Source organism: Acipenser ruthenus, chromosome 9 (assembly GCF_902713425.1).
Source record: "Acipenser ruthenus chromosome 9, fAciRut3.2 maternal haplotype, whole genome shotgun sequence".
Classification (NCBI taxonomy): Eukaryota; Metazoa; Chordata; class Actinopteri; order Acipenseriformes; family Acipenseridae; genus Acipenser; species Acipenser ruthenus.
In genome coordinates, this window is record NC_081197.1 from 41,994,117 (window position 1) to 42,012,076 (window position 17,960).

A 17,960-nucleotide genomic window follows, 5' to 3' on the forward strand; every position below is an offset into this window, starting at 1 on the left:
AATGGACGATTTACAAAAATTTGAACGAGGAGACAAGAGTCTATTTGATGTTTCTAATATTTACTCACATTGTCAATACCTAAGTGATTCACATTATTAGGAGTCCTGAGGTCAAGGTAACCCAAACAATGACTTGCTATGAATGTTAGGATTTCTTAGTACAATAAACATATCTGTATTACATTGGGAAATATATAGTTTTGTTCCTTTATCCAGTCATCACGCAAAACTAATCCCCTGTACAGCTCTGTATCCAGCAGGCAAAGCAAATTAATTTCCTCTATATTTGATGCTGTTGTGACAGGAGTTTTAACCTGTGTGGATTTGTACATTGCCACAAGGCACACAATACAGAGGGTCTGCACTTTTTTCCACTAACCCTTTCCATCAATCTTTGTCAGTAGATTTGGGAGTAAGACCAGATTGCTGGTAATACATGCCAGTTATACTATAAAAGTCTCAGTATTAAAATTACTGCATACAATTATCATTTCATTGGGCATTTCACAAAAATTTGAAACAAGTACATCGACTGACTTTTATCAGGGTACAACTGCTACTGCCTGAAAGAATATGCTAATCCTAGCATTCCGCCAAAAATGTTAACAAAACCCCATGCTTTGGGATAGATCGGAGTTGCCCGAAGCAGTTCATAATATTGAAAAAGTACTGAAAGTTAGTTTAAGTAATTCAGGAAGGAAACAGCACAGCAAGGTCTTCTTATAGGTATTGTTAGAACTTACATGACACTGCAGGTCCCTTACAGGGAACCTGTAACTAAACTACACAACCTTCCAGGCACTGGCAAAGAGTTCATTAGCGAGAGCACTAGCAGACAAGGCCATTAACTTCAACACACCACAGCATGGAGCAGGAGCAGGGGGTAAGAGGGGCTGAAGCAGTAAGGGCCCTTCGAAACACAAAGCATTATTATTATTATTATTAGGTGACAAATAGAGGGGGCTTTATGCCAAAAAAGATCCAGATTATTACTGTAATTCACCTCTGTATTCTGTCATCTCTAATATTCTTAATCTTCACATGATGGTAGCACTCCTTTACTCAGCATTAAGCAACTAAAATAACAGTGGTGAGGGCCATATCATTTAGGTCCAGCCTTGTGTTAAGAATAATAACTTCTAATCAGCTGTGGCAGTGCAGAGTCCTGCAGGTAAATGGATTATTATGATTTAAATGTATTGTTTTGTGTTTATATATAAAAGCGTGAGAGGGTTTTGGATAAAGAGTGAGAGAGATCGAGAAGCACAAGGTAATGAAAACAACTGCTATCCGGCTGGCTGCATTCCAGCCAATATTTGTGTTATTTACTGTGTTTGTTATATGTTTTGGCCAATGTGCTGTTTTGTTTCATGAAAGTGTTTTAGTTTCTGTTTATTTGATTTACTGAGTCTGTGTATTTCCTAGTCTGGTGACGTCGCCCACCCAGTCATCCTGCCACAATGACGTTGTCTAGAATAGAGCCCATCTCCCACATGAAGCTCTTGTAACAGGCACTTGTGTAATACACTGCCGTTACGGATTCTGTCCCATCAGTGCTATGAGATGAAGTTAAAAGCACTACAACCATGAATGCCCAGCCTCTGCCCTGTTACACTTAGCTAAGTAATAAATAACTTCACATCTTGGGCACAGAATTTCTAAACATTGAAAATATATTCACCTTGTAAACGGAGTGTGTCTAATATTGGGAAGTTATTATTTATCATAAAGTTTCGACTGAAAAAAAAAACTTTCTTCATCAGTTTCTTTGTACCAATAACTGGAAGCTTCAATTAATATCATGTCTTTCTGCTTCTATGGGAGTTAATCGTATAGTACACTATATGACTGTGGTAAAGTAGACACAATTTAACCAGTGCTCCCTTAGAGCATTAACTGGTACTTTGCAAACTATATCAATTTCTAAGGACTGGCCCACCGTTGCCAAGAAATGATTCACGTCAGCAATGATGCTGCTTTTTTGGGGTTACTGAGGAGCAGCTCCTTGTTCTTGAGAATTATAATAAAAAGCCTACAGAACTTACAGCAGCTCAAATTTTAATCACTGCCAGTGTAGAGCTGTTTTAAAATATTACGGTCAGTATATTGAAACTTGCATATTGTTTTAGTTGAATTATATATTTTATCATAACTTGGTCCTGCATTCATAAGTATTTAACACTCAACAATGCTAAATTCAGAAATACAAAAATGTAATCAATTCAAGGACAAACATTTTGACTACAAGTCTTTCTCAATGTCTTGAAGACATTGTGGTGTTTACTAAGCTTCCATTTGAAATCTTCTTCACACAGTATCATTTGATGTTGTTGTTATAAAACAGAAGGCTTCCCTGTTTTATTGCGAGATATGTCCCTACACTGTATATCTGCCTTTTTAGTTATTCTCAATGGAAACCCACAGTGAAATGGCAACATGGGGAACATGATTGATGTTGATCTGCAGGGCATCTTACCACCTATTTAGCAGTATTGATTTTCCTCGCTCTGGTTTTTATCACAAAACCTTGATCTTGTGAAATCCTTCTTCTTGACTAAAATGGTTCTGGTAATGGGACAGCTGGTCTTCAAACAGTGTGGAAATAAAAAAATACAGGCACCATTAGCAAGGCATGGCAGTTTAACTGTCTGTGAGACTCTGCAAATGTCATAATACAGTATTTTCATTTCCTTCAGCTGAATTTTAGGTTTCTCAAATACTGAATATGTCAAGGGATAACAAAGACATGCAGGACTATGGTATATGGACAGATCACAGATTTTCAATGATTACCACACCCAACTGTTTACTTTTTATTCAGGTCCTCGTTCAAAAAAGGGACATCATTATGCACGGATTGTGTCCATCCATCCATCAGTCTGTCACAATATACCAGGTGATCACGATAACTTTTATCATAGACTCCTAACCTCCTACAGACACTAGGATTGCATTTGGCTATAATCCAATAAACTTTTGATTTTATATAAATATTTTAAACCTGTACTTGCACTCATGTATATTCTTATCTAAAGCAGTCCAGAATCATTGCATCATCACTTATGACATAGCCGCATGAACATACTGTAGAGAGTAGTCAGAATTTACTCAAGTGATAAAAATGCCAAGCAAAGTTTATTTTTCAGTTAAAAGTCATATTTGATTTTTTTTTTCCCAACAAAAAAGTATTAAATCTGCAGAGATTATTTGTTTCCACCTGAGGGAATGTTTGGGAATAGCACCTTATTTTGGTTCTTCTTCACTTTTTACAATTCAAAACAGGCTCTTATCATACTGCAGTGTACCTGTCTCTTCCAATGCTTGGAAGAGACAGGTACACTTAGCTTTACTTACCTTTGCTAAGATTGCATCATAGTAACCCACAGTAAACCTGTATAAGGAGGTGGCTGAAGCTCAGCTGGTTATTTCATGTGTCTTGTAACATGCATTACGGATAATCATCATGGATCATGGTGGCTGAACTGCACTGACCTTAGCAACAGACTCCCAAGCTTCCCACTCAAAATGCTGATTTATTGATCGCTCATCAAGCAGCCTCTCGGGGACTTCCATTAACTGCTGTTCCTTGTTAGAGGGAAAGATCATTGGTAAGCATTAAATATCCACAGTCGTCCTGGAAATAGCCTCATGAAGGGCCCAGCCTGAGAGGGAGACGGTTGTCAGGTAAGATATAAACACAACCTCATTTATTCAAAGGGCTCAAGTAGAGTTGAGACAACATCCTTTTCATTTTACACAGATATACATCATTTCAACAACACAAGTAACAACACTACAAGTTTTCTAAAAAATGACATTTTTACTATTGAGCAGTTTGGTGTAACTGCCACATGTAAGACATGATAGAACGCCTTAATGTACTGTAGTGCACAGACCCTATTTAACATATGATTTGTAATCATTTGAAAATACTATAATGTGTTGGTTATACTCCTGCCTCAACATTCACATTGCTGAGTTTGACATCCCTCATCGTATCCTGTGCACATTCACTTGTATTGTCATAAAATTTGATAGGGAAAAGCAACTGGGAAATCACTGATTCTAAAAGCTGCTATTTTATCATAATTAATATGTAGATGTTTACAAGGAAGCAGAGAGGGTAAAAATATGCCGGTTGTTAAAGGACATATCAATATGTTTGTAAGATCCCCAGGTCCTCTGAAGGTAATCTGTATAGTTAACTAATGGTCTTTTTTAAACATTTTTATGTGATCAGTGTAATCTTGTTTGAGTGAAGAAGGGTGAGAGAGAGAGAGAGAGAGAGAGAGAGAGAGAGAGAGAGAGAGAGAGAGAGAGATGACGAGTAGAAACCCTAAATTACGTCATTCCACAGAAGCCATTTCTCTTTTTGCCTCTCAAGACGGTAAGGTAAGACCTCTGTGCTTTTGTGAGTCGACTGTAGTTCCCCTGCATTTGTGCTGAAAGCTGGCTGGCTTGCTGCTTTCCTGGAATCAGTGGCTCCAATCAGTGACTTTCCTATTTCTTTCAGCAGCCTGCTCGCTTGCATTGAAGGCTGCCTTTCCTTACTGTCTGTTGTGTGTGAGCGACTCCCTGTGCAGTATTGATTTAAAGGAGTGTTTGTGTCTGTCTTTTCTAATCTACACTCTTGGGAGAACACAGTTCCTCCACCGGGGCTAGGCCTTGCCGCATTCCCGCTGTCAACTGATTCCACCAGCCGCCGTCTGGGCAGCTGGACTGGGCCTTGTTTGTTTTGGTTGTTGCTGCGTGTCCTGCTATCTGTATACCAGACTGCACAACCCTGCTTGTCTGGGCTGTGGATTAGCTGCAGCGCAGTTATTATAAACAACAGCCAACGAGCCGTGTATTACTCCACCAGGCCGTGTGTTTACATATACCCCGCTGTAGAGTAGACCTCGCCAGCTGCGTCGGTCCACCCACCTCAGTGTGTCGGGCCTTCATAACAACAAACAACAACAGTGTGTTCTCCCCCAATTGTTTTTGATATGTTTTGCTTTTCAGCTTGCCCGCTGCGGCTTCGGACCTTGTGTCTCCCTGGTATATGCTGTGCACTGACCAGGTGTGTAACCACGCGGTTAGGGTAAGCACCGCTGCATAGCTGCCCCCCGGTGCTTCAGTACCTTGGTGCACGCTCAGCCCCTGGTACTTCAGTGCCTCGGTGCGCACTGTGCTCATTGCACATGGTGCTCGGTGCACACAGTGCATGTGGTGCCCGGTGCTCACAGTGCTCAGTGCACTCAGTGCTCACGGTACTTCGGTGCCTTTATTCACAGCGCCTTAGTGCACGTTTATACAGTGCTGCACGGTACTGGGTACACGTAGTGCATGCAGTACTCAGCGCACACAGTGCCTGGTGCACCCGGTGTGCACGGCGCCAAACTCACACTGTGCTAGTACCTCAGTGCGCATAGTGCCCTCAGCGCTCGGTACACCTGGTGCACGTGGTGCTTGGTACAACCAGTGCACGTGGTGATAGGTGCACTCGGTGCATGGTACTCGGTGCACGCCGTACCTTGGTGCCTGGTGCGCACGGTATTCATGTACTCGTTGCACAGGGGGTTAAACGGCTGTCCCAGAGCCCTTCGCAAGGCATCCCTGGTCGTCGTCTTCTATTTTAGGGAACCAGGGTTAAGATAAGTAACCTAACATTTTCTTCTACTGTTTTCACACTGGTCTGTAATACAGTCTAGACTTGTCTTCATACTAGAGGAAAACTGGGGAGCGAGTTCACCTAATTCCTGAATTTACTACTCCTACCCTAGGGGTAATTGCTCTTGCATAGTTTGTTTATTAACTCTAACAACAGCAACAAAAAAAAAATAGCTTGGACCCTAAGGGGTTAATGCACTGTCCATATTCAATGTGTAGGTGTGTAGTTTCCTTTTGTGAAGCAACGAGTGATTATGCATTAACTAGTCAAGAAATACAACTTTGTGAGTCAAAGGATAAAGGGTACTGTGTGTGAAAACAGTATAAGAACGCTTCAGCGGTGCTAAATATAGAACGGCCCTTAACATTTATTCACAAGAAGAACAATACAGAGAAAAAATAGGGAAAAATGCAAGACAAGTAACTAAGAGTTTTCTTTTTTATTTTTTACTAATATAAGAACAAATGTATCTTGTGAATACAAATGTATTATCCTATAATATTTTTAAAGCTGACAGATTGTCATTTCTTCTTTAGTAAACTGACAGCCCGGAGTCTGGTCACGGAAACGATAATAGAATTACGAGGAACTGCAATGAACTCTAAAGACCTTGAAAATAAATGATATTACATAGCAGGCAAGAAGACTAGCCATCTTTTAAATTGATTTAGTTAATGCATAAGCTGCACAGGGGTTGCAGTCCTTGGAGCACAATTCAAATGTTCAGTTACATTGCGTCTGTAATAAATCTAGCAATTCTAGCACAGTGACTCACTAGGAATACAACAATATCATTTGCATCATTCCGATGGACAGGACCATACAGTGTACCAGTCTTAGCATCAGTATCAGTCTGTGCCAATTCATGTCAGGGTAACAGGACTTACTCTTTGCTAGGCTGCTGTAATAAGTTATTTCACCTGTTAGTTGCTGAACACACCAGTTCAGGTCCATTCCTGTTCACATATTCTCACATGAGAGTCTTTTAGGGGTGCTTGTGCAATGCAGCATTATGATTCAGAAATGGAACCAGATGTGGATGGGAACAAAAAGAAGTGTAAGAGTGGAACCATTTTTTTTTTTTTTCTTTACACAACATGTGTTTTTCAGTCCTGCCTATTTTCTATAAGCACTTATGGTTCTGGTCAATCCTGTCCACTGGTTAATTACGCATTTTCCCTTGTGTTTTCTGTTTCTGTAAATATACAACCATACTATACAGCTTCCCTTAAACCCAAGTACGTCAATTACTGTTCTTCTAGTTTACAATTTAAAAGGTTGTGAATACATTAAATTACAGTAGATGTAAAAATGTCTGCAATTTTCATTACCTGCTTGTGGCAAAGTGGTTAGTAGTTCACAGGTGTAGAGGTGATGCAGTGATTATAAACAACATTCCAATAACAGTTCAATGGTGAAAATGAAGCTTTATTAATTGCATTAAATAATAATACTGACTATACACAACGATGTGTAAAGTTAGTAAAACCACTGTGTTCAGTCCTGAAATAATAATACACAAACTTTCAGATACCTACACGTTCACCAGTCCAACAGTGAGTGATCGGGGTGCAAGTGGTGTTGTAAATATGTAAACAGTGAATACAATGGTGCAGTGAAGTCCGGGTTTGATGCTGGCTTAATAGCGAAAGCTCCCAGATTTTAGCCATCTACAATGACAAATAACAACAGTTAATCAGACAGACAAGACAACACTAAACACTCACGGTTTCACTTTACTCCTCCAGATCGTATCGTAACCATAACAGAGGAACAGATCGCTTGGCCACATCCCCCAATATACCTTCAGTCCCGCCCCCTTCGGATCACGTCTCCTCCAATCCGTGACTGACACATCGCCTACCGTATTAGGGCGATGACTTCTGGTATTGTGGCTCCGCCCCCTTCCTGGATAGCCGACTTTAAACTGACCCTGGAATGAACTGTCAAACCATCCAGTCCGGGGCACACTGTTCCTGTTACACAGCGCCCTCACAGGTCGGGAGGGAGATTGCTGACTTGGATTCCTTCGCTCTCTGTCACACTGCTTTACAGTAAAGTTACAGTATCCATCTTTTTTATGTGATTAAACAATTAACATGAATTTAACATTCACCCAGAATGGGCAGAACGTTTTTTTTTTATTTTCAATCATGTCAACATCTACCTCCTACTGTTCTGAACTGTAAAGAATATTGATCTGCTAATGTTGAATGTGTGCACAAATTACATTATTTTAAAGAAAATGTCAACTTAATGATCTTTGATTACATCAATATCATAAATGAATTTAGTGGCTAGAAGGGTTTCGCACAAGCACCTGTTGTAATCATCTTTGATTGTCTGTGTTCAACTCATCAACTCATAGGCTGTATACTAAAATGGGTCTGTTCCCATTTCAGTTAGAAAGTCTCACTTTGCCTCTCTGCTTTACAAATGTAGACATGGTGATGGTCCAAGATACTTACAGTGAACATGTTAGTAAGTGAAGTTAATGAGCATTATATTTTAAGGAACACTGCATGTAAACTGAATATACCTTTAATGGGAACAAAGATCTCCTGATCTGAATTCTGGAATCAGTTCCTACTTGACAATTTAAATGCAGCTTCACTGGGTACATTTAAACATTTAAACACGATTACGTTCTTGCTCAGAGTATATGCAATCACTGATTGAAGAAAATGTGTGTGAGAATCGATCATGTTAAATGTACATTTGTCTACTTTGTTTCATGGGTGTCTCTTGAATAACAAGCTGGATGTGCTAACTTAATGAGGTTTTTCTCCTATGTGTAAAAATGTTTAATAAAAATAAAATCTATTAGCGACTGTTGTTACTTACTGTAAGTTGTATTTTCAATACTGTAAGTTAAAATGTATTACCAGTCTGTATTTCTTACAATCAACCAGCACTCTCTTTGTTTTTGCCACAGTGTATAAACTCCTACAAGCCTATGTACATGTCATGGTAATGTTTTAGGAGAGTGTCATTAAAAAAAAAACAAAAAAAAAAAACACACACACGAGTCAAGCAATATTGTTTCTGTAAAAGTTGATGTGATGGCTCATGGTGACAGTGAAACATTTAAGTTGGCTGTCTAAATTCCTTTTATAACTCCAATGAATCACACTGCGCTATGCTCTCTGTCTCTATCAAACTGGCCACAGTTTAGCTGACAACATAGAATGAGGGTGTCTCATGAGAGCGAGTCATCGTCTACTTGAAGCTGCCACTGCTGTGACAACTCCCTAGTGGAAGTTGTCAGTTTTAATTCTTGCTGTCAGGAAAAGACCCTACAAGACAGCAGTGTCTGAATCAACAGTGTATTGTATTCCATTTTAGTTTCAGTTTTGCCTGGTTAATAAACGAGCCTTAAAAAAAAAACACTTTTTCATTTTTGCACATAAGCCCCCTATTATGTTTTTTGTAGATTTCCTGGATATTTCTTTCACAATGTCTCTGGTAGAATGTACTGCTGTTACATTAGAGTAAATTATAATGAATCTTCTCTCTGCATTTCCCCCAAATTACATTACTACTACTGAAGAACTACGTATGTGCTGTATACAGTAAGTTCAAATTCTCTGCTCACTGCAGCCTACATGTCGCTTGCTGACATTATTCAGCACCCGGGAGAATACCCTTATCCTTCAATGATTTTAGAAAAAAAAAACTTCAGCATGATTGATCATAATACACTACTGTGTAAACTGGAAACAATTAGAAGTATGTTAAGTGTTATTTATATTGATGAGAGAATGTAAAAATGGATTATATTTGGAATGAGTGCTTCAACAAGTTGTTTCAGGCAAATAGAAAAAGACACTTTAAAACGTTAAAACATTCATTGGGAGCTTAAAGAACCTTGTAAATATAATGAACTATCACTGATTAAGACACCTTGTCAAAATTTGTTTTTTCTACCAAATATTTTTCTTTCAGTTTTTACCTAATATTTGAAATACAATTGCTGTGGCCTTATGAGTATTGGTGTCTTGAATTGCAAACAAAGGAATAACAGTATATAGCAATATCATTTTTAATGACATATACAAATAGTAGAAAGCTTCAGTTATATTTCAAGTAAATACTGTAAAAGGTGAGTTATGACTACATAACATTATTACAGTAAAACATGTATATTATATCTGCTCCTGGTCATTCTGCTTCTGCTGTTCAATGTGTCATTGACCCCAGTACAGTCACTCTGCCCAATACACGGATCTCGCGTTGCTGATAATAATTTCATGAATGCATTCAATGCTATCTGAAAAGGTTATTTTTGTTCTGAATCCAAATACAGATGTGGCTTTGTGCTCGGGCCTAGTTTACTCCAATCTCAAGGAAGCTGAGCAGAGGGAGGTTATTAAGTGAATAACATGTCTGCCCTCTGCTCCATAATCTCAGAGTAAAGACAGGGCAATGAGGACATATTCATACTTCAGCCTCTTAGCACCTGAAGTCAGTGTGGCCCAAACTGGAGACGTACACTTAAATATATTATGATTAAAAACAACGTGACCATGCAACCAAATATATTAAATGGACTATCTGTTCTTCCAATAAATGCATTACTTTGTGTTTCTGAAAAGGCTTTGTAGAAGAACATTTTTGCTATTGGGGGAAAAAAATATCTCATTACTTTTATTTAATCATGAAAAGTCCCTGTTACTGTATAATTGAAAAGATTACAGGATTCAGGATAGGCTAAGAAGCTATTTACCAGAAATTGTTTTTGACGCAGTCAGGTTGCATTTAAGGTAGCCATGTAACAAACAACATAAGCCTCCCATTCGAATCATGACACTGATTTTTAGTAACGCACAATGGTTTTAATCACCTTTTAGATGTTCAAAGGCCTTGAAATACAATGATATGTTTAGTTATAAGGCTAAAGTTCCTTGAGCTGTGTCAGTCTACATATTAGGACTGAACATGTGTGGCTGCTATTGAAATGCACCTAAATGTAGACTATTTCAATAAAAATACAAATATGATATGATATAACCTGAGTGTCTGTTCTCAACAAAAGACCCATTGCAGTGACACTATTGTTTTTATTAATAATGTCCCAATAAGAAAGTAGAACACAGTAATTGCGTAGAAATGATCTAATTTGGCATTGGATTGCATTATTTTCCTGTACAATCATCATATATTGTTCAAGTATATCCTGTAATTAGATATCTCTGTTTTTTTTCCTGCAAACTGTTTATATATAAATACTATGGCATCTGTATTACAATAATCAGTCCAATTGGAAACATGATTAAACAGAAGCACAGCATTATAGTAATTGTAGCTAACAAAATAGTTTCATAACATTTCTTCGCCATGCATATCTGTTTATTGCCATGTACTACACTAGGTTAAAGAAAACTGTTTGGAAGCCATGGAATGGAAGTGGAGTTTCAAAAGAACCACTCCTCTACTCTCAATAATGATTTCAATTGAATCAGAGGAGATGGCCCACAAAATAATTGGTTGCCTGCTAACTAGGCCTAAAATGGTCCTACTAATAAGAACAGATATGACACTGCACTGGGTTTGAGGAATGGGTATTGTTCCTATTACTGTCAAATCCTATACTTGCTAACTGGGTTAGGAAAACACTATATTACAGTAATGTTATCTTTCTGTATAGTTGAAATACCTTTCATAACAAGAACATGGTTGGATTTTCAAGAATTATTTTTGTAAAACCAAAAAATCGAAATGGCATATAAAATCAATGGTTAAATCAGATAAAAAAATGTTTTTGCTAAAATCATTTTTTATTAAATGTGTTTATGAAAAATGCAAGATATAAAAAGGTAAGGTCCTACAATGATCTTGACTTTTACATACACATTCTTATACATGTGCGTCTTCTTTTTGTCCATAAGATGATTGACATGCCTGAAATGAATACTTGTAAAGAACAGCAGATTTAGTGACCTCAGAATTGTACATTCAAACCCAGTGTTCTGCAATGTGCAAAAAAAAAAAACAAATAAAACATCTGGACCTCGCAATTTTTTTTTCCTCCTCATAAAAATGTTTTAAAAATCAAACTTTAGGTCTGAAAGGTTTCAGAGCAATACATTTCCAATGGATTAAGAGCAATGTACTTCATAACATGTAGTTAATGACTATATGTAAAAGAAATGCATTAGCACTGGCCAGGCATCATCCCTTTTATTTATGGTTTTCCTGGAGGCAGGCAAAGCCTTTTAAAACTACTCTGAAAAGTCAGGCTGAGCTCAGATGAGTACAACTCCATAACATGACTTTTTATGGCAATGACATCACCATAAGCCTTTACTTTTTTGACATCCAATGGCCAGCTACAAGCCATTCAAAGGCCTAATGGAAACTCTGACAATGGTTGCTTGGCTGCAGGAGAAAAAATATAAAAATAGAAACATCAAGCCAGGACACATGTCTATTGTATCATAAATAAGAATTGGCACATAAATAAATGAATACATCAATACAAATAGAAAACAAACATCTCACAGTGTACATTTTGATGAAACCATGTCAAAGAATAAAGAAGGAGGGTCCAAATGCTCTCACTTTGAATTTCAGCCGACAGCAAGGCTTACACATATTTATGAGATCCAGATCCTGGAGCAGGGCCCGTTGTAATGCAATTGCAGCTCATCTAATTGAGAAATGGAAGAGGGGGAGGGATGAAAAATATTTGCACATGCAGGCCTTTTCTGAAGACCATCTCTGATGTAGCCCATTTGTATCAATACAGGAAGCCATAGCAGCAAATTCGATTTATAGACTACATAAGGATAAACTAATGTAATCCTCTGTAAATCCAGTCATTCAGCTTGTCCCTTGCATCCAGCCATAGGGACAAAACATGCAAATGGACTGGAATGAAGGAGAGAAATCAATAGGCACTCGGTTCTTACAGATTTTATTTTACTCTTTAATAAAGTACATTTTCAGATTACTATGATTTTATCATGCTTATTCTGTGCCTTTCCAGTGCACTAGTTTACTACTGTATGTTTTTTTATGCGCTTGTTACATTATTATGCTCTTACCATTTTATTACAGTTTAGTGAAACAGCAGCACCCTGTGTATTAGGAATATAGATCATTTACAATAATGACCAGTTACTGTACACAGCTCCTTTTATTTTGAAGATAAGTGCTTTCAGGATTCATTTTTAGGTTCTTAAAAGAAAATAAATAGTGTTATTTAGTGAAGTATTATTTTTTTGAAGTACAAAAATCTAATTAAGTGGAAGCCTGTCTTGCGGCAGCTGAGGAAAGAGTTAAAAGAGCAGCCCTTCTGGCACAAGACAACTGTCAGCCGTGTGACTGCTCTGGAGCCTCTAGGCTCTTGTGCATCAAGGAAAATACTGTAACCTGCAGTAAGAAGCAGCCAATGTCTGTGTACGGGTTATATGGGTTATATCAACACTCACACTGTGAAAACCAACCTCAGCTGGTTCAATTCACCTAGTGCTTATATTCACTAACATGCAGACATGCTGTAACCATACAGTATGTTATATTTTTACTGTATAACAATCACTGTTTCATAAGTCCTGTATGATTCTACGATGAACTGCAAAAGCCTCAATCACAAAAACAAGCACAAATCTAGAAAGCTAATGCAGTGTTCTTACAATTGCGATTTTTTCTTTCCCTCCGGCAGCTCTGCAAACAAAGGATTTTCCAAGGGAATCAAGACTTGCACCGTGTTTTAGAGATGCATTTGTCTAGGGATGAATAGTATTGATGGAAAGAAAAGAAAGTGTACAGTTCACAGTATCGAGTGAGATTGGTGTTAGTGCCAGAGGATCATCGTTTCAGCACTCCAATGCAAATTCTATAGTCTCACGCTAATGAACCAATAGTCATTGTGACATGATGTTTCCAGCAAAAACAAAGATACATTTCTGAACTGGGTATTAAATTGTGATGCTCTAGATGGTTCAGGGGTCAGAGTTGTTGAAACAGTAAGATTTGAGTTTTTGGTGCTGAAGGTCTTTCAGTTCCTCCCACTGTAGTGGTATAAGGAAGTTTACCAAGTTCTACCTTCCTGTTTAAGGAAAGTTGAGGCAAACCTCTCATATTTTTCATATGTGCAAAAGCATTGATGACCAGTGGTGAGGACAGCTTTTCCTTTAAACAGAATTTGAATGTGGCCACTATATGATTTCAGCTCCTTCCCAGGATTTACAGGAACCTCTCTAGATAAAGAGGCATATGTTTCAAATATGTTATCTTACAAGTTTTCTGGCCATTTGCACAAAGGGAAAGATTCAGTAAATTATATAAATGTGCAAGTCAAATTATATGAATTAAATAACGTTTTTATTTAATTGATTGAGCTCCAAGAGACTGGGAAACCGATATGCATATGTATAATGGTGATACATTTTCACATTAAAGAACATAAGAACATAAGAAAATGCATGAACGAGATGAGGCCATTTGGCCCATCTAAACTTGTTCAGTTTCTCAGAATTTTGTGAAGTTGGATCTTAAAGAATCCAAGTGATTCTGCTTCAACAAACATGACTAGTAAGCCTATTCCATACACTCGCCAATCTCTCTGTGAAGAAGTGTCTGCTTCCTTCTGTCCACTTGTTTCACACCTGTGCCCTCTAGTCCTGGTTTCTCTGCGGCGCTTAAAGCATTGGTTTGGGTTAACTATGCCAACTCCTTTTAAGATTTTAAAGACTTCAATCATGTCCCCCCTAGTTCGTCTTTGTTCCAGGCTAATAGATTCACTTCTTTCAGCCTATCTTTGTAGCTCAGCCCTTTAAGCCCTGGGATTAGTCTGTTTGTTTTTCTTTGGACTTTCTCCAGGGCCACAATGTCCCATTGGTGCTGTGGTGACCAAACTTGGACACAGTACTTTAAGGGTGCTCTAAAAACATGTTTAAAGCATTAGGAATAAGCTTTACATTGAAGAGACTATTCCAAGCTTAATTAGAAGAATTTAGCCTTTACATTTGTATTCTTGATGGTGACACATAAAATGGTAGCAATGGAAGCCATCGCTAAATATCTTTTTGGAAATCACATAAAACATGTCCTAACAAATCACTGTCATCATGTAATGATTTCAGTGGAGAAAAAGGTGAATAACAACTAAAATGAAGAAAGCGGGGTTGATTAATACAGTAACAAGGCCATTTTTCTATTCTGCACTAAAAAAAAAAATCACTTCACTGCGTCTCAAGTGTAATTAAAGCAGCCCAGATGTTATGGCTTTCGAGGAGCAGTAAAAATGGAATCACTTTAAGTGCCCAGCCAGCGGTGACTAAAGAAGGGGAGGTACTTCTCAGGCTGGCTTTTTAATTATTTTAAGTGAAAGAAGGTCGGATATGAAGGACATCGATCCACGTTTTATAAATAACTCTTTTTGTGGGGAAGGGGCCAATCCAATCAGTATATGCTATTGGTTGAGTGCCAACAGGTCCCAAGCTCATTCATGAAACACTTTAATGTGCCTCTGTTCCACATCACTGAACTTTTATTTGTATCCTTGGCGCAAGTGAGGAAACATGAAAAGAAGCTTATACAATGTGTTCAACCTTAAAATAATATATATATTTTTTTAATGCTAAAAATACAGGATTAAATAATCTTATTTTTCTTTCTGCTCATATTAAAAAACAGTTATTTTCCCATACAAAATTAGTATGCCAACATATTTTATTTTATGATTACAAAAGAGAAAATATCGTCTTGCAAAACACACAAACAAAATCAATAAATGATAATTAGGGATTATAATGTTGGAGCTGTCATCCTGTCTTTCTTCAATTGTAATTAAGAAGTTTATTCAGTAAATTGCATTTTTGGAAAGCTGTTCAATTGAAGCATTAAAAATAAGTATTCTGTTTATCTTTATCACGTGGTGCAGATTTCTTTTTCTAGTCAACGGTTGAAGTGTTGTCTTATTGTTTAGCAGTTTTATAAATGTTGCATTTTGTTTTGAATTTCCTTGTATTTTTCCAAGAGTCTCAATTGCAGCATACAGTATGATATATTAAGTAACAGAATATACTAAGGCAGCGGTCTGCAGCGTGTGGGTTCCTTCTTTAACTCAGAGCATTTACTTTTTCTGAAAGGTCTTAAAATCAATACAGATCTCCTTAACCCAATAACTGGGCCTAAATATATTATTCATGGATCATTAAATTACTGACTTGAACAGATTACTGGATGGCTCAGCAGATTTTCCTTATCAAAATTACTCAAGACTGCATCCAAGTGGCTGGTTTATATGTCTAGCTTGTAACTTTCTCTAATCTCCATGAATAGCTATGTGAAGTAGCATCTGGAATCCTTCACCCCTTTTGGCATCTGGTACTCATGGCTCCTAATACTAACTGCTTTTCCAACCTTAACATTACTCACCGAACAACACATACAATTACATTACAGTATGTAACTAAATATAGTCAATGTTATAACATCAATCAATGTTATTACACAAACAAGAAACAATTCAGTTGCAGATAGGACCAGACTTGTATTAATGCTAAAAATGTGATGACTGCCTGTTTATTTTTAATTTAAAGTAATGTACAACTCATGGTTTTTAATAAACTTTCCAGTAGTTGACTGAGTTGAATAATATAACGTGTCTGTCTGCCCTACAAATGGCACTCAGCTCTTTTGGCACAGAAGTCTCCTCATTCTCAGTCTACTTCTTGTATAACATTAAAGACTGCGCTTACACTGACTGGGTAAGATACCCGATGGTTGAAAAAGGTAATTTTTGTGTGTTGTATATTTCCTGTGTTATCTGCAGGAAATGAATACTGTACAGGATAAGATGAATATTTCATGCAAAATGCATAGATAACCCTAAATGAAAAGTTTAATTAAACAAGGAAAAGGGACATTAAAAAGGCATTGCTGCTAACTAAATTGCACAATGAAATCTAATTCCAAATCTTACCAATGCATTATAGGTAGATGATTGCTATAATGCTTCTGTCTTAGCAGCCATATGGCCAAAAAAGTGTATCAACATTTGTTAATCTATAAATGCAGTTTCCATAAACTACAGGCATGGTGGTGCCTTCATGTTTCCCAGGGCGCTCGTTCTTGCCATTATCAATGTGTATCCAGATCCCTTTAAACTTAGACATCTGGATAACTGCTCCAGTGAACTAAAGAGTGCCCTCCACCTAATGAAATAGCATGTGAATGATTGATACTGCTGTGAAATTATCACATTATGATATGAGTGTGTTGGTTCAGGTTGTTAACCTTCAGACAACTGGGAATTACAGAATTAGTTTTTGTTTTGTTGTTTTATGTGAAAGAAAGGTGCCTGTGCATTATTTCAGTAGGTTGTCTAATTTTGTTACGATACAGAAACAAAAAATATGCCAAAAGTCTGAACACTCATCCCTTGCGAGACAAATATACTGTAGACCCCGTGAAATATGTGCAAACTGTATATGATATTTAAAAATTCCTCAGAAAAACTACCCCCTACCCTAATCTGTGCAACCATTTAACATCCAGAGATTTGGGTTCAAAACACACCCATTTTGTGTTCTACACAGCAGGTTTTCAAAATAAAATTGAGAATATTATTGTTATTTATTTAGCAGACACCTTTATCCAATTGAACTTACAGAGACTAGGGTGTGTGAACTATGCATCAGCTGCAGAGTCACTTACAACTACGTCTCACCCGAAAGACGGAGCACAAGTGACTTGCTCAGGGTCACACAATGAGTCAGTAGCTGAGGTAGGATGTGAACCCAAGACCTTCTGGTTACAAGCCCTTTTCTTTAACCACTGGACCACACAGCCTCATATTGTTTTCAAAATACTTTCATCAAGCTGCTTCTTCCTCCCATCTTATATTGAAGAAGATCATACCTGTTGTCTTTTTTTCTGTGGTGTTATGTGCTATGCAATAGACACCAAAATGTTAATTGATATACAGTAACACGATGAAGAATTTGAATGTTGGATTATGAACTATGTTGTCAGTGGTGGCTGAAAACATGAATGTGTCACATATAGATGGCATGCACTAGACAGAAGCGGTGTAGTGTTATAAAGTGGTACATCATCACAATGCGTACCAAAACTTGACCCGTGTAATGTTAGAAAGTGGTACACTGTGAGATTTTGGTACAGGTGCAATCAATTGCGATGTGATGTGTTTTCCTACTGTCAAACAGAGGTACATTTACCATTAATTATACATTATGTTTTTGCAAACCATTAATAATACATTATTTTTTTGCAAACTTAAACTGGAAACACGACAAACAAGACCAAATGAGAAGTCACCGAAAAGTTGCAGAAG